This window comes from Neophocaena asiaeorientalis, unplaced genomic scaffold (genome assembly GCF_003031525.2).
Source record: "Neophocaena asiaeorientalis asiaeorientalis breed wild unplaced genomic scaffold, Neophocaena_asiaeorientalis_V1.1 scaffold9, whole genome shotgun sequence".
Lineage (NCBI taxonomy): Eukaryota > Metazoa > Chordata > Mammalia > Artiodactyla > Phocoenidae > Neophocaena > Neophocaena asiaeorientalis.
The window spans coordinates 166,798-178,293 of NW_020171825.1; the positions used below are offsets into that span (position 1 = coordinate 166,798).

Genomic DNA, 11,496 nt, shown 5'->3' on the forward strand with positions numbered 1-11,496 from the left:
AAAAAAAAAAAAGCAGAAACATCGCAATGTGATTTTTTTTTTAATGTTTATTTATTTATTTTTGGCTGTGTTGGGTCTTCGTTTCTGTGCAAGGGCTTTCTCTAGTTGCGGCAAGCGGGGGCCACTCTTCGTTGCGGTGCGCGGGCCTCTCAGTATCGCGGCCTCTCTTGTTGCAGAGCACAGGCTCCAGACGTGCAGGCTCAGTAGTTGTGGCTCACGGGCCTAGTTGCTCCGCGATATGTGGGATCTTCCCAGACCAGGGCTCGAACCCGTGTCCCCTTCATTGGCAGGCAGATTCTCAACCACTGCGCCACCAGGGAAGCCCGCAATGTGATTATTTTTATTACAAAACCACTTTTCATGTACAAAATCAATTTGCCTTATAGTTGAGTTCCTTATATATGCAGAATTCTCCCAGTGCATTTAAAAATGGATTTGGTTAATAAAAAGTCAGTCCACCAACACATCAACTTTTCAGAAAAAGAATTGATAGTGTACAGCTATTGAATATAGACATCTATGTGGGTGTCAAGAACCTTTTAAGGAGTCACTTATGAATTCCCCTCTTGTGGAGGTTTGTTTCCTGTAAGAAAATATCATTAGTATTAGACTTTCACCGTAGTAGAGTCTCTGTGATGTGACACTGCTTGATAGCTGTGTCGTATATGGAGCTTACAGTTTAGCAAAAATATAGACAGTGAACAATAACAAGTTTTTATGCTGTGGAGAACAAATGGCAGGGGCTCATGAAGAAATTATGTCCAGCCCAACACCTGAAACATGGGTATAATTCTGCTGCAAATCCAGCACAGAAAGCATGGCTTGTCATTGAAAGCAGAGGGGAACATGGACCAAGAGTCATCCTTGCAGGTGAATTTCTAACACAGGGATGGGACTCGAAGGAATCCCAATCAAGTAATTTCCGTCTGTCCTGTGAAGTAGGAAGCAAGGTCTCATCCAGCCTGATGATGAGACAGTGAAGTGGGACGCTTGTGGAGAAGCGAGATAGGACACGGGTCATGTGGAGAATGCAAAAAGCTAATGACTGATACATCGAATGCAGCACTGAAGGTTGAGACTACAAATTTATAGTGATGCCAATTGAGACAGGCCTGTGACTTTTTTCGGCCTTTCATAAAAGGGAGAAAGGCAACATTCGGATTGATCCAACTCTAGAGCTTTTTCAGTCTAGTGGAGCTGAGAGACAAGGGATCAGGGAACATGGGTGGTTGGCAAAGGAGTTGAAATGATGACCCTGTGGTCTAGGTTGGATATGAAAAGAGGGAAAATAAGAGGAGAATGAAAGAGTAAAAATGAAGGATCAAGGGTCTCCAATGGTCAAAGAACAGGTATAGTTAAAGGGATGGAGTAAGAGAGCTCGAAGGTAAGGTTGTGATCAGAGAGCGGGGTGCAGGATTTATATTTCAGAATAATTCTGGGTAACTAAATACAAAATCTAGGGTGTTCTATGGATGTGGGTGGCTCAGACGTAATGATGGAGTCAAGGCAAAGATGGCAGGGGTATGATGTTGGCTAAATCTTCACAGTGACACACGTCATTGAGCGTTGAGGCCAGTTCTTCTGGAAGGGAGTGTAAGTGGCACGTGGGAGTGACTGACAGAGAAATGAACAGAGATCAATAGAGGGCCCTCTATCGAGGGCATGGGGAGAGTATGGGAGAGGGGGTTTTCACCTGACGGAGTACATCTCAAAGGGGTGTGGAGCAGTAATGGGTGGGGCATCTCTTCCTCATCCACACCTTGTCCTCCATGGGCCACACGGGGCATTGGAGCATGAGTGTCCTTTTCTGGACAGGGCAGTGGGGGTAGTCATGCATTTGGGACAGGACCGGTAGAGACAAGGATAGAAGAAGCAGACTCTGTGCTCAGAGATCGAGAGTGAAGAAGAAATTGTTTAACAGGGAACGAGAAACCCAAAGGTTAGTTAAAGGCTCTGGGTGGAATGAGGAGGGAAGAGAGGTGAGGTGGAAGAATTACACAGTAGTATTAGAACCAGAGGCAAAAAGGCTGATGACAGAAATGCCTAGAATAAAAACAGAAATGGCTACAAGTGATTGACCTTATGCCTGTCTCACTGGAAGGAGCAAATTATATTTGCTTCTGAGGGAGCCCTGGATATTTAGAGATTCCATTAACATTTCCTTTGTAGCCCAGTGTGCATACTCAGCCGTACTAAATCAATCCTATACAGTAAATACATAAGCCATTCTGGGAACAGAAGAACAGAACAGAATCCTCCAGTAAATTTTACCTAATTTTTTCATAAACAAAATTGATCTCTTTCCTAATGTGTTTATGTGTGTTAGCTGATTTATGATCACGCTGTAAGAAATTCCAACAAAATTTCAAATATTTTAATATTGTAGAGTTCATTGATACTATTTAAGTGTATAGGTAGCGTCCAATGGTAGTTGAAAAATCCTTGTCATTGTTCTTTTTTGTATATAGTACTATTTTTTAATTTAAAAAATCAGAAAGAGGGACTTCTTTGGCTGTCCAGTGGTTAAGACTTCGCCTTCCAATGTAGGGGGTGCAAGTTTGATCCCTGGTCGGGGAGCTAAGGTCCCATATGCCTTAACAGCAAAAAATCCAAAACATAAAACAAAAGCAATATTGTAAGAAATTCAATAAAGACTTTAAAAATGGTCCACACACAAAAAAATTCTTTTAAAAAAAGGTTATTAAAAAAAATCAGAAAGAGAGGATTGTATAGTAAAATCTGGCACATGTGTTTCTATTAATTGTTGCCCACTTCCCAAACCACTGAAAGTAAATTTGATTTTCATAAACAACGTAGTAGAGGTTTAGTTCACTTACAAAATGTATAGACATCACTTTATTCTTGAACTACTGAAACATTCAGAATTTGTTCACATCTATTTATCGATTTGGGGTGTCTGAGTTTCCCAAAGCATGTTTGGTCTTTATTCAAATCACATTATCTCTTTTCTTTGTATCAGAAACTTGCACATGGTTTGTTTTAAATGAGTGTGGATAAGTCATTTTAATCACACTTAATTTTTTATGAAATACTCTCTCTTAAAAAAATCGGTAAAGATGGTTTGGGCTTAAGCCAGGAGTCAACAGACTTTTTCTTGAAGAGCCAGATAGTAAACATTTCAGGCTTTTCAGGCCATGTGCCCTCTGTTTCAACTACTCAACTCTACTGCTGTTGTGCAAAAAGTGAATGTGGCCTCAGAAGGGTTGTGTCCCAGTGAAATTTTATTTATGAAAATAAACATTGAGCTTGATCTTGGTTTAAGCTGTAGAAACACAGAGCATGCCAACTAACATCCCCATGGGTTAAATTCGAATATAGTAAGACTAACAACATAATAGCTACCATTTTTTTAGAGGTTTCATTATGTTGCCAAGCGCTTTAAAGGAATTCATTATCTCATTTAATCCTCAAAATGGCTATAATAACAACAATTCAAGTTTATGGACTATAATGACATAGTGTTTAAGGTAATAGCATTATGTAATATTTTTAAATGTTTACCTTTAAAATAGATCACAAGAGGCCATGAGCTCTCAGAGAAGTAATTTCTTGAGTTCCCACATATTCCAGAATAAATTATTTTGAAAATCCAAAATAAACCACTCTACCCAATAGGAGTCAACGTGCAGTCTAAAAAACATCCTTTAAGCATAAATTAACCTGCTTAGCTTCTACTGTGAAGCTGGGGACTTGTTTAGTTACTTTGGATCAACTAACGTAAATTTAGAATTAGTTGAGAAACAGGGAAGACTATTCTTTGTTTTCTAGGCTCTACATAAACATAAAGAGGTAAAGAGTTACTTTCTTTTGTAAGAGTTTCATTTTGATCTAAGATAAGTCATTGTCATTAACATACATAAAATCACGTTATAATGAACATAATTATATTTTACAATGTATAGTCTCTCATTTTCTTAATAAAGAATAAAACTTGAACAATACTGTCCTATTATTATATAAAAAATATAACTGTATATCTACTAGATTGTATGTTTAACAGAAGTTTATCAGCACAGCCTTAAACACAGAAGAGTCACAATTTTAACAAAATTCCCTTTTAAGAAACTCATAAATTGGTGGGAGAGAGAGGAGAACAATGAAGTTTTAACAGCATATCCCTGTTGCATTTCTGGTCGAGAGAGAGGTTTACTTCATTTAGAAACTCCAGGGTGTCTCTTTGGTTTCCTCTTTTTCTATGATTGTTCTGTGTTTTGAAACAGAAGGGCTTTCATAAGCATAGAATCATTTTGCCATCCTACAGGAAGTTATCTTTTCTAGCACAGTGATTTCTGTGTTCCTCTGAAGACATTTGGCTTTATGATATTTGTTAAAATGAAATTAAGTGAAAGAGCCATTTATTTTAGTTCCAACAAAATGTGACAACCATATTTCATCTCAATCACAAGAAATGACTGAATTATGAAAGTAACTTATCCTGCTCTACCAGCAGTCTTTCATATTGTCATTAAGTTTAATTTCATTTTCTGGGAAACTTTAATTAAATAAGTATCTTTTGGCTGTAGCTTTTTCATGAGTTCCTATAGGATTTGGGCAGTATCTTGCTGGGTGAAAAAATAACACAGTAATGACATTCTTGATTATTCAATGATCCATCTCCAAAGTTTGCTCTTTAACTGTCTAGAATATTGAAGTTACACTATAGACTAAGAGTAGGTGATTTACAGACACCTCTGGAATGATGCAGGTCATCATTTATTTGGGTGTTATTTAACCTGAATTTCATTTAGGAGAATAGTGTTGCCTGAATTGCATTTGTCCTGTTATCTTCTTCTGTGATAAATATGCATTCATTTTCTCATGAATATCCATTATGTTTCTCTGAAATTATGAAATAGAGTCTGCAACACAAATCTTGGATAATATATTTCAAATATCTTTGCACATATGGGCAGTATCTCTACTATTTTATCTTCTCAGACCTGCATAGTACAATCAGCTCATTTATAATTTGTCACCTATAAATGTTCATACATTATTCATTGAATTAAAAGGGCAGAACAATTTCCATTGTTCCATTTATATTAAGCATGTCATTTTCTGTTCAGTTATTTTTCTCCTGAGCTTCAGAAATTTGGCAATCTCTTGTTGTCTTACCTGCTAGCCTCACAAATCCAATTACAAGTTCTTTTGGAAAACAAGCATTTTAAACTAACTTCTTGCAATTTTCATTCTAAAAAAAAAAAAAATCTTTTCACAAGTTCTGTGCTTTCATCCTAAGAACAGATATAATAATGTTTCTTAGGACAGTAACTCCTTTAAATTTATTAATTTAACTTAATTTGTTTAATTTTAATTAAATCTGCATTCCCTTATTGATAATTTCCTTGAGGACAAGAGGGCTTGTTATAGTAGATATTAAATGACATATGTATTATTATAAGATGAAAATTTGGAAAATAAATAATAAAATGTGGTGTTTAAAGAACTTATACAACCTGCATTCCTGAAAATATTAGTTAAACTTTGCTGTCGTGACATCAAACCTGATTTATCTGTACACCATAAATTCTCAACGGGAGGTGAAAACACCTCTAAGGGGATAAAAATTATTCTTGGGGAGGCAAAAAAACCTTATTCTTGCCATATATAAAGAAGAGATTGATATGTTTATATTTATAACATAACTGTGCTAATAAAATTCCATATGGTGTAGTGATTAGAAACTAAATATCTAAAAAGACTCCTTGGCCGGGGAGGTGGTTAAAAAAAAAAAAAAAAGATTGCAAAACACTGACTTAGGAAAATTGTAAGAAGAAAGAAATATTTTGTTTTTTTCATGTATTGTTTTCAATTTTTTTCAAGTAATGTGACAAAAATCTTTATGAAAAGTTTATTATCCTCTTACAAATCTTGCCTTCACTCTTAAAAAGACAAGTTTCAACTTTAAGCACCCACCGATGGTGTAATATACTCTGAGGGCTCAAGACAGAGGGAAGGTCCCACTGTGACCTTTTCGATGTGGAGACTGAAGAGTTAGGGGCCAAGGTCATGGGTGCTCCCAGGCTAGGAATGACGAGGCTGCACTGCTGACTGCTAAGGATTTGCAGAGGACCTAGAGATTGTCATACTGAGTGAAATAAGTCAGACAGAGAAAGAGAAATATCATATGACATCACTTATATGTGGAATCTAAAAAAGTGGTACAAATGAACTTACTTACAAAATAGAAATAGAGTCACAGATATAGAAAACAAACTTATGGTTGCCAAGGGGAAGGGGGGGAGGGATAAATTGGAAGATTGGGATTGATATATACACACTACTATATATAAAATAGGTAACTAATAAGGACCTACTGTATAGCACAGGGAACTCTACTCAATACTCTGTAATGACCTATATGGGAAAAGAATCGAAAAAGGAGTGGATATGTATATGTATAGCAGATTCACTTTGTCATACAGCAGAAACTAACACAACAATGTAAATCAACTCTACTCCAATAAAAATTAAAAAAAAAAAAAGGATTTGAAGATAACCTCTAGATTGGAGGTGATGCTTCTGGGGAGCCCTTCCAGGTAACTGGGTTCTGCAGACAGCCCGCTAGCCTCCTTTTTATACGGCCAACAGCATGACAGTTGCAAGTTCCACCCTGTCCAGCAACTGTCAAGGTTGAGTTCCTTGAGGCAGGCTGGAGTCACCCATTGAAAAGAGGTTACTAAAAAAACCTCACTGCTTCTACCCTGATTCTTCCCAACTGTTGTCTTCTGCTGAATTGAAATCCTATGCTAAACCCTCTAACCTACACTAAAATAACTGACAACTTAATTTTCCTAAATCCTTTTTGTAATTCCTGACATAGTTCTCCCCCACTCCAGAATAACCCATAATTACAAGTAAGTTAGACATATTTTTATGCATAATATTTTTCCATGAAATTGCAGCACTTTGGGATTGATACTGGTTTTCAGAGAATGGGAACATTAGCTTGTTAACAATTAACAAACTATGTTAGAAAAAAAGGTATTTGCTCCCAGGAGAATTGGAATCAGGAATTCTAGTAGGAAAATCAGTGGGAATATGGGTATTTATACATAATCACATAATAATTTGCTAAATCACTTTTAGTGCCTTTTAGTGTCTTTGAAAAGCATATAAGTTTTCCCACCAGGCAAATAATAATGCAGATGGATCCAGCTGCCTATTTTATTATAAATTATGATCATTTAAACAGGTCATTCCATCTGTCTTTTGATAGCAAATGCAAAGTTAGTAAAGTGATTAATTGTATTTATATGTAATTAGACAATCTATTTGGATATATTTCAGGCATGTATTGGTAGTTCCCTGCTTTAAAAAAAAAAAAAGCCTACTTTGATATGGATTACATTCCTTCCTTTGGAGTGAAAGTCTAAAAATACAGGTGAGGGAGAAGTGGAGACGTGGGCAGTGGCCAGTGCTCCCTCTGCTGATACAGCAGCGAGGCCGGGCTGCAGGGGAACCTTCAGGATGGATGCATCTGAGTTTCAGCTTTTCCTGAACTCTGCCAGGATGCCTGGGGGAGGGGACAGGTGCTGGACTTCCTCATCGTGCTGTGGGCCCTGGAGTGAGAAGTCAGGGTTAGAGAGGAATTGCCTCTTGTTATGACTTGCAGGGATCTGGGTCCTCTGGTCGCCTCAGGCTGACCCTGCAAAGGAGTTGCATCTGCCCACTGGTTCCTTGTGGTCCCGGGAGGTCTAACAGAATCCTGTTGATCTCAGTGATCCAGGAAGGGAATCTCCCCAGAAGCTGAATTTCTCCCAGGAGGGAAGTTAGGAATGGATTCCACCAGCCTGGGAAGAATCCTGACACGAAGCGGCTTCCTCCTGCTACCTAGCAAAGCGGCTGCGGGGTTTTAGGTCTTTTACCACAAAAAACATGATGCCTCATACCATCCCTTGTTTACCACTGCTCAAGAGAGCATTTTTAAAAAAAATTTTTATTGGGGTATAGTTGATTTACAATGTTGTGTTAGTTTCTGCTGTACAGCAAAGTGAATCAGTTATGCATATACATATATCCACTCTTTCTTAGATTCTTTTCCCACATAGGCCATTACAGAGTGTTGAGTAGAGTTCCCTGTGCTATACAGTAGGTCCCTATTAGTTACCTATTTTATATATTGTACTGTGTATGTGTCAGTCCCATGTTCCAGTTTATCCCTCTACCCCCCTTACCCCCCGGTAACCATAAGTTTATTTTCTACATCTGTAACTCTGTTTCTGTTTTATAGATTAGTTCGTTTGTAGCCTTTTTTTAGATTCCACGTATAAGCGGTATTGTATATTTGTCTTTCTCTGTCTGACTCAAGAGGCCGTTAAAGACAGACAAACAAGCAAAAAGCATATAGCCATGAGCAAGCAAAGAAAAATATTCTTACACAAAGGGATTCAGAAACTGAGGATGGAACTGGGAAATCCAAGATGAACATCTAGTACAGGAGTTTCCCAGTAGAGTAGAACTGACGGGAGAGAGTAGGGTTTTTTCCCCCAGTGTCTCAAAGATAGATAATTAGGGCAAAAAACAAACCTTCTGAACTTTGACTAACATTTTCAAAAAGTGAGCTGAAAAGGGCATGGTCGTTGATGAGAGCTAATTATTAATATAGGAGAGCAAGTGGAAAAAATTAAAAAACGGTGGAAAACATGAGGGAAAAGCAAGAGACTAGCCACTTGGATGTGAATAATAGGAGCCCCTGAAGGACAAAGGGAACAGAAAGAAGAGTAATAATAAATGAGAGAAGAAAATTTTCCTAAACTGAGGTAAAGCATAAATCTGTAGATTGAAAGAACTCACTAAGTCTCAGAGAGGATAAATGAAAAAAAGGTACATTCCTAGGCATATCCTGGTGACCTTCCTTGGTTGCAAGCATAAAGAAAAAACTTTTTTAAACCTCCGAATGGGCTTAAATAACCTGCAAAATCAAGATAAATATATTGTGCTTTGGATGACTCATCCTTAATATTGGAAAGTAAAGGCAGTGAACCAACATATATATTGACCACTGAGAGAAAAGAACTGCAACTCAAGACTGTATGCAGCCAAAATATTCATGTCAGTGTTAAAAATGCACTTCTGATAGAAAAGGATTGAGACAGTATACAGCCCTGGATGTTTATTTGAGGAAACTACCCCAAGGTATGCTAAGCCTAAAAGACAAATGCTTCACAGTCCAGAGAACTAGATAAGATGAAAAGGAAATAAAAGTAGTGGGTATTGAATCTAAATGGAAGATGGTAATTAAAATGTCAAGTAAGGGTCCTTGGAAAAAAAAGAAATAATTACAATTCAAAAAGCTAGAATTGGGACTTCCCTGGCGGTCCAATGGTTAAGACTCTATGATTCCACTGCAGGGGGCACAGGTTCAATCCCTGGTCATTGAACTAAGATCCTGTATGCTGTGCGGCACGGCCAAAAAAAAAAAAAAAATTGATGGTTGATCTCAGAAAAAGCAGAATTTAGGAAGAGGGGTGATATCACTAGGAGTGTGGGTGAGAGAAGGATACTATGAAGTTTGTAGGTTGGCAGGGGTGTGAGGCAAGAGTGAGCAAGTACCTTTGTGCAGGAGAGGAGTTTACAATTATTCAATTTGGATGCAATAATAAAAAAGTATAGGTTGGGCTTCCCTGGTGGCGCAGTGGTTGAGAGTCCACCTACTGTTGCAGGGGACACAGGTTTGTGCTCCAGTCCGGGAGGATCCCACATGCCGCGGAGCGGCTGGGCCCGTGAGCCATGGCCGCTGGGCCTGCGCGTCCGGAGCCTGTACTCCACAAGGGGAGAGGCCACAACAGTGAGAGGCCCATGTACCACAAAAAAAAAAAAGTATAGGTTGATGTAGGACAGTTGGGAATTAAACTGAGAGATTAGAAAAGCAGAGTCCAAATAAACAAGGGGGGAAAAAGACATTAACAACAATTTGACCAAGCCAGAAAAGACAAGAAAAGGTTAAAAGGTGAATATCAATGACATACAATAAACTAGAAACATAAGACCAGGTATAACTTTGGCACGCTGTATGTGACAGGGTTGAATTTTCCTATCAAAAATCATAGAAAATATTCCTTTAAAGGAGAAATGGCTCATTAAAGGTTGGGGCAGAGAAGGTCCAAGATTTTTTAAAAATCATAGAAAATATGATTATGTTTAAACACAAAATCAAATAGTATCTTGATTCTAGGAGATGCATACAAAGTAGCCCCAGAAAGGGGCTGAAAATCATCTATGAAAAAACTGGGAGTGACATCTAAAATATTAAAACATTTAAAATGCTTAGCAGACCATGCAAAAAAAAATTAAGGAATATTCTCAAGGCCAAAAATTGTGTTGATGTGAATGAAGAACAGCTAGTGGGCTCTAAGGCCAGTGGCTGCCCTGAGGGTATTTGCATATGCTTGTCACCTAGAACTTGCCATTTTAAGAGCTGTATCCTGGACAGACAGAGGGGCTGTTCAAGGTGAAGAGTCAAAACAGAGACACCCCCATGTAACATCAGGACACATGAGGTCTGTACCTCAATGAGAGAAGGAAAACGGCCATCCCTCAGAAGGAAACAGTGGGGAAACCTTCAGTCTTGACCTCGACTCCAAAAGAGTAGGGAAAGAGTACACTTTGTGAAAATGTGTCAGCACAAGCCTGCCCGCGTGGGATTGGAGTTCAAAATCACAGTACTTCCAGGTCTGAGAAATGTCAGCCAAGAAGTTGATTTAAAGGGGTAGCAAATTTGTAAGATATCTCATGCCCTCTGCTGAACCAGTTCTTTCTGGAAAAAAAAAAATGTACTCTAAACACAGGTCTTGAAAATCTAGAGGAAATTAATGATTTCCTGGCAAAGTGCAAACTACCAAGTTGATGGATGAGGTAAGAAAGCTGATCAGAAGAACATTGGAAAGCTTTGATCTACCATTACAAAAAAGATTGGGCCCATGTGGTTTTTCTGCTGGATTTTTATCTACTTTCAAAGATGAGATAAATCTTATTTTATTTAAGAAATTACAGATTGTACAAAACATGGGAAACTCCATAATAAGTTTAATAAGGCTACCATAGGCTTAACCCAAACCTTATAATTATAGTATAAGTAAAATTACAGACCAATTGTATTTATGACAGTAGCTGCAAAAATTATAAACAAAATATTATCCAATAAAATCAGCATAAGCATCTAGGGTTTATTCTAGGAATATACAAATCAAGGACTCCTGTGATATATTTCATTGCCTCAATGAATTAAAGGCTAAAGCCCTCTAAGTAAAATAAAGAAAGTCCTTAAACATGGTAGAAATTATTACCCTGAGCTCACTGCAACCATTATATATGAGTACTGAGAAACTTTCATTGAAAATAGGGAGCATATTATGGACTCCTGTTATTACCACCACATTACTTAGTATATATTACTATTTGGCTATACCATTATAGCTATGAATTAATACAATTAACTCCAAAATAAATCTTGAAAAACATCATATCTTCATT

The 11,496-nt window shown here is 37.7% G+C and overlaps 1 protein-coding gene across 1 annotated transcript in view; it reads left to right on the top strand.

Annotated features, from left to right (window-relative positions):
• The window catches only part of NALCN (sodium leak channel, non-selective), a 273,387-nt gene that overhangs the window by 104,188 nt on the left and 157,703 nt on the right, over nt 1–11,496 (top strand). The window lies entirely within an intron of this gene.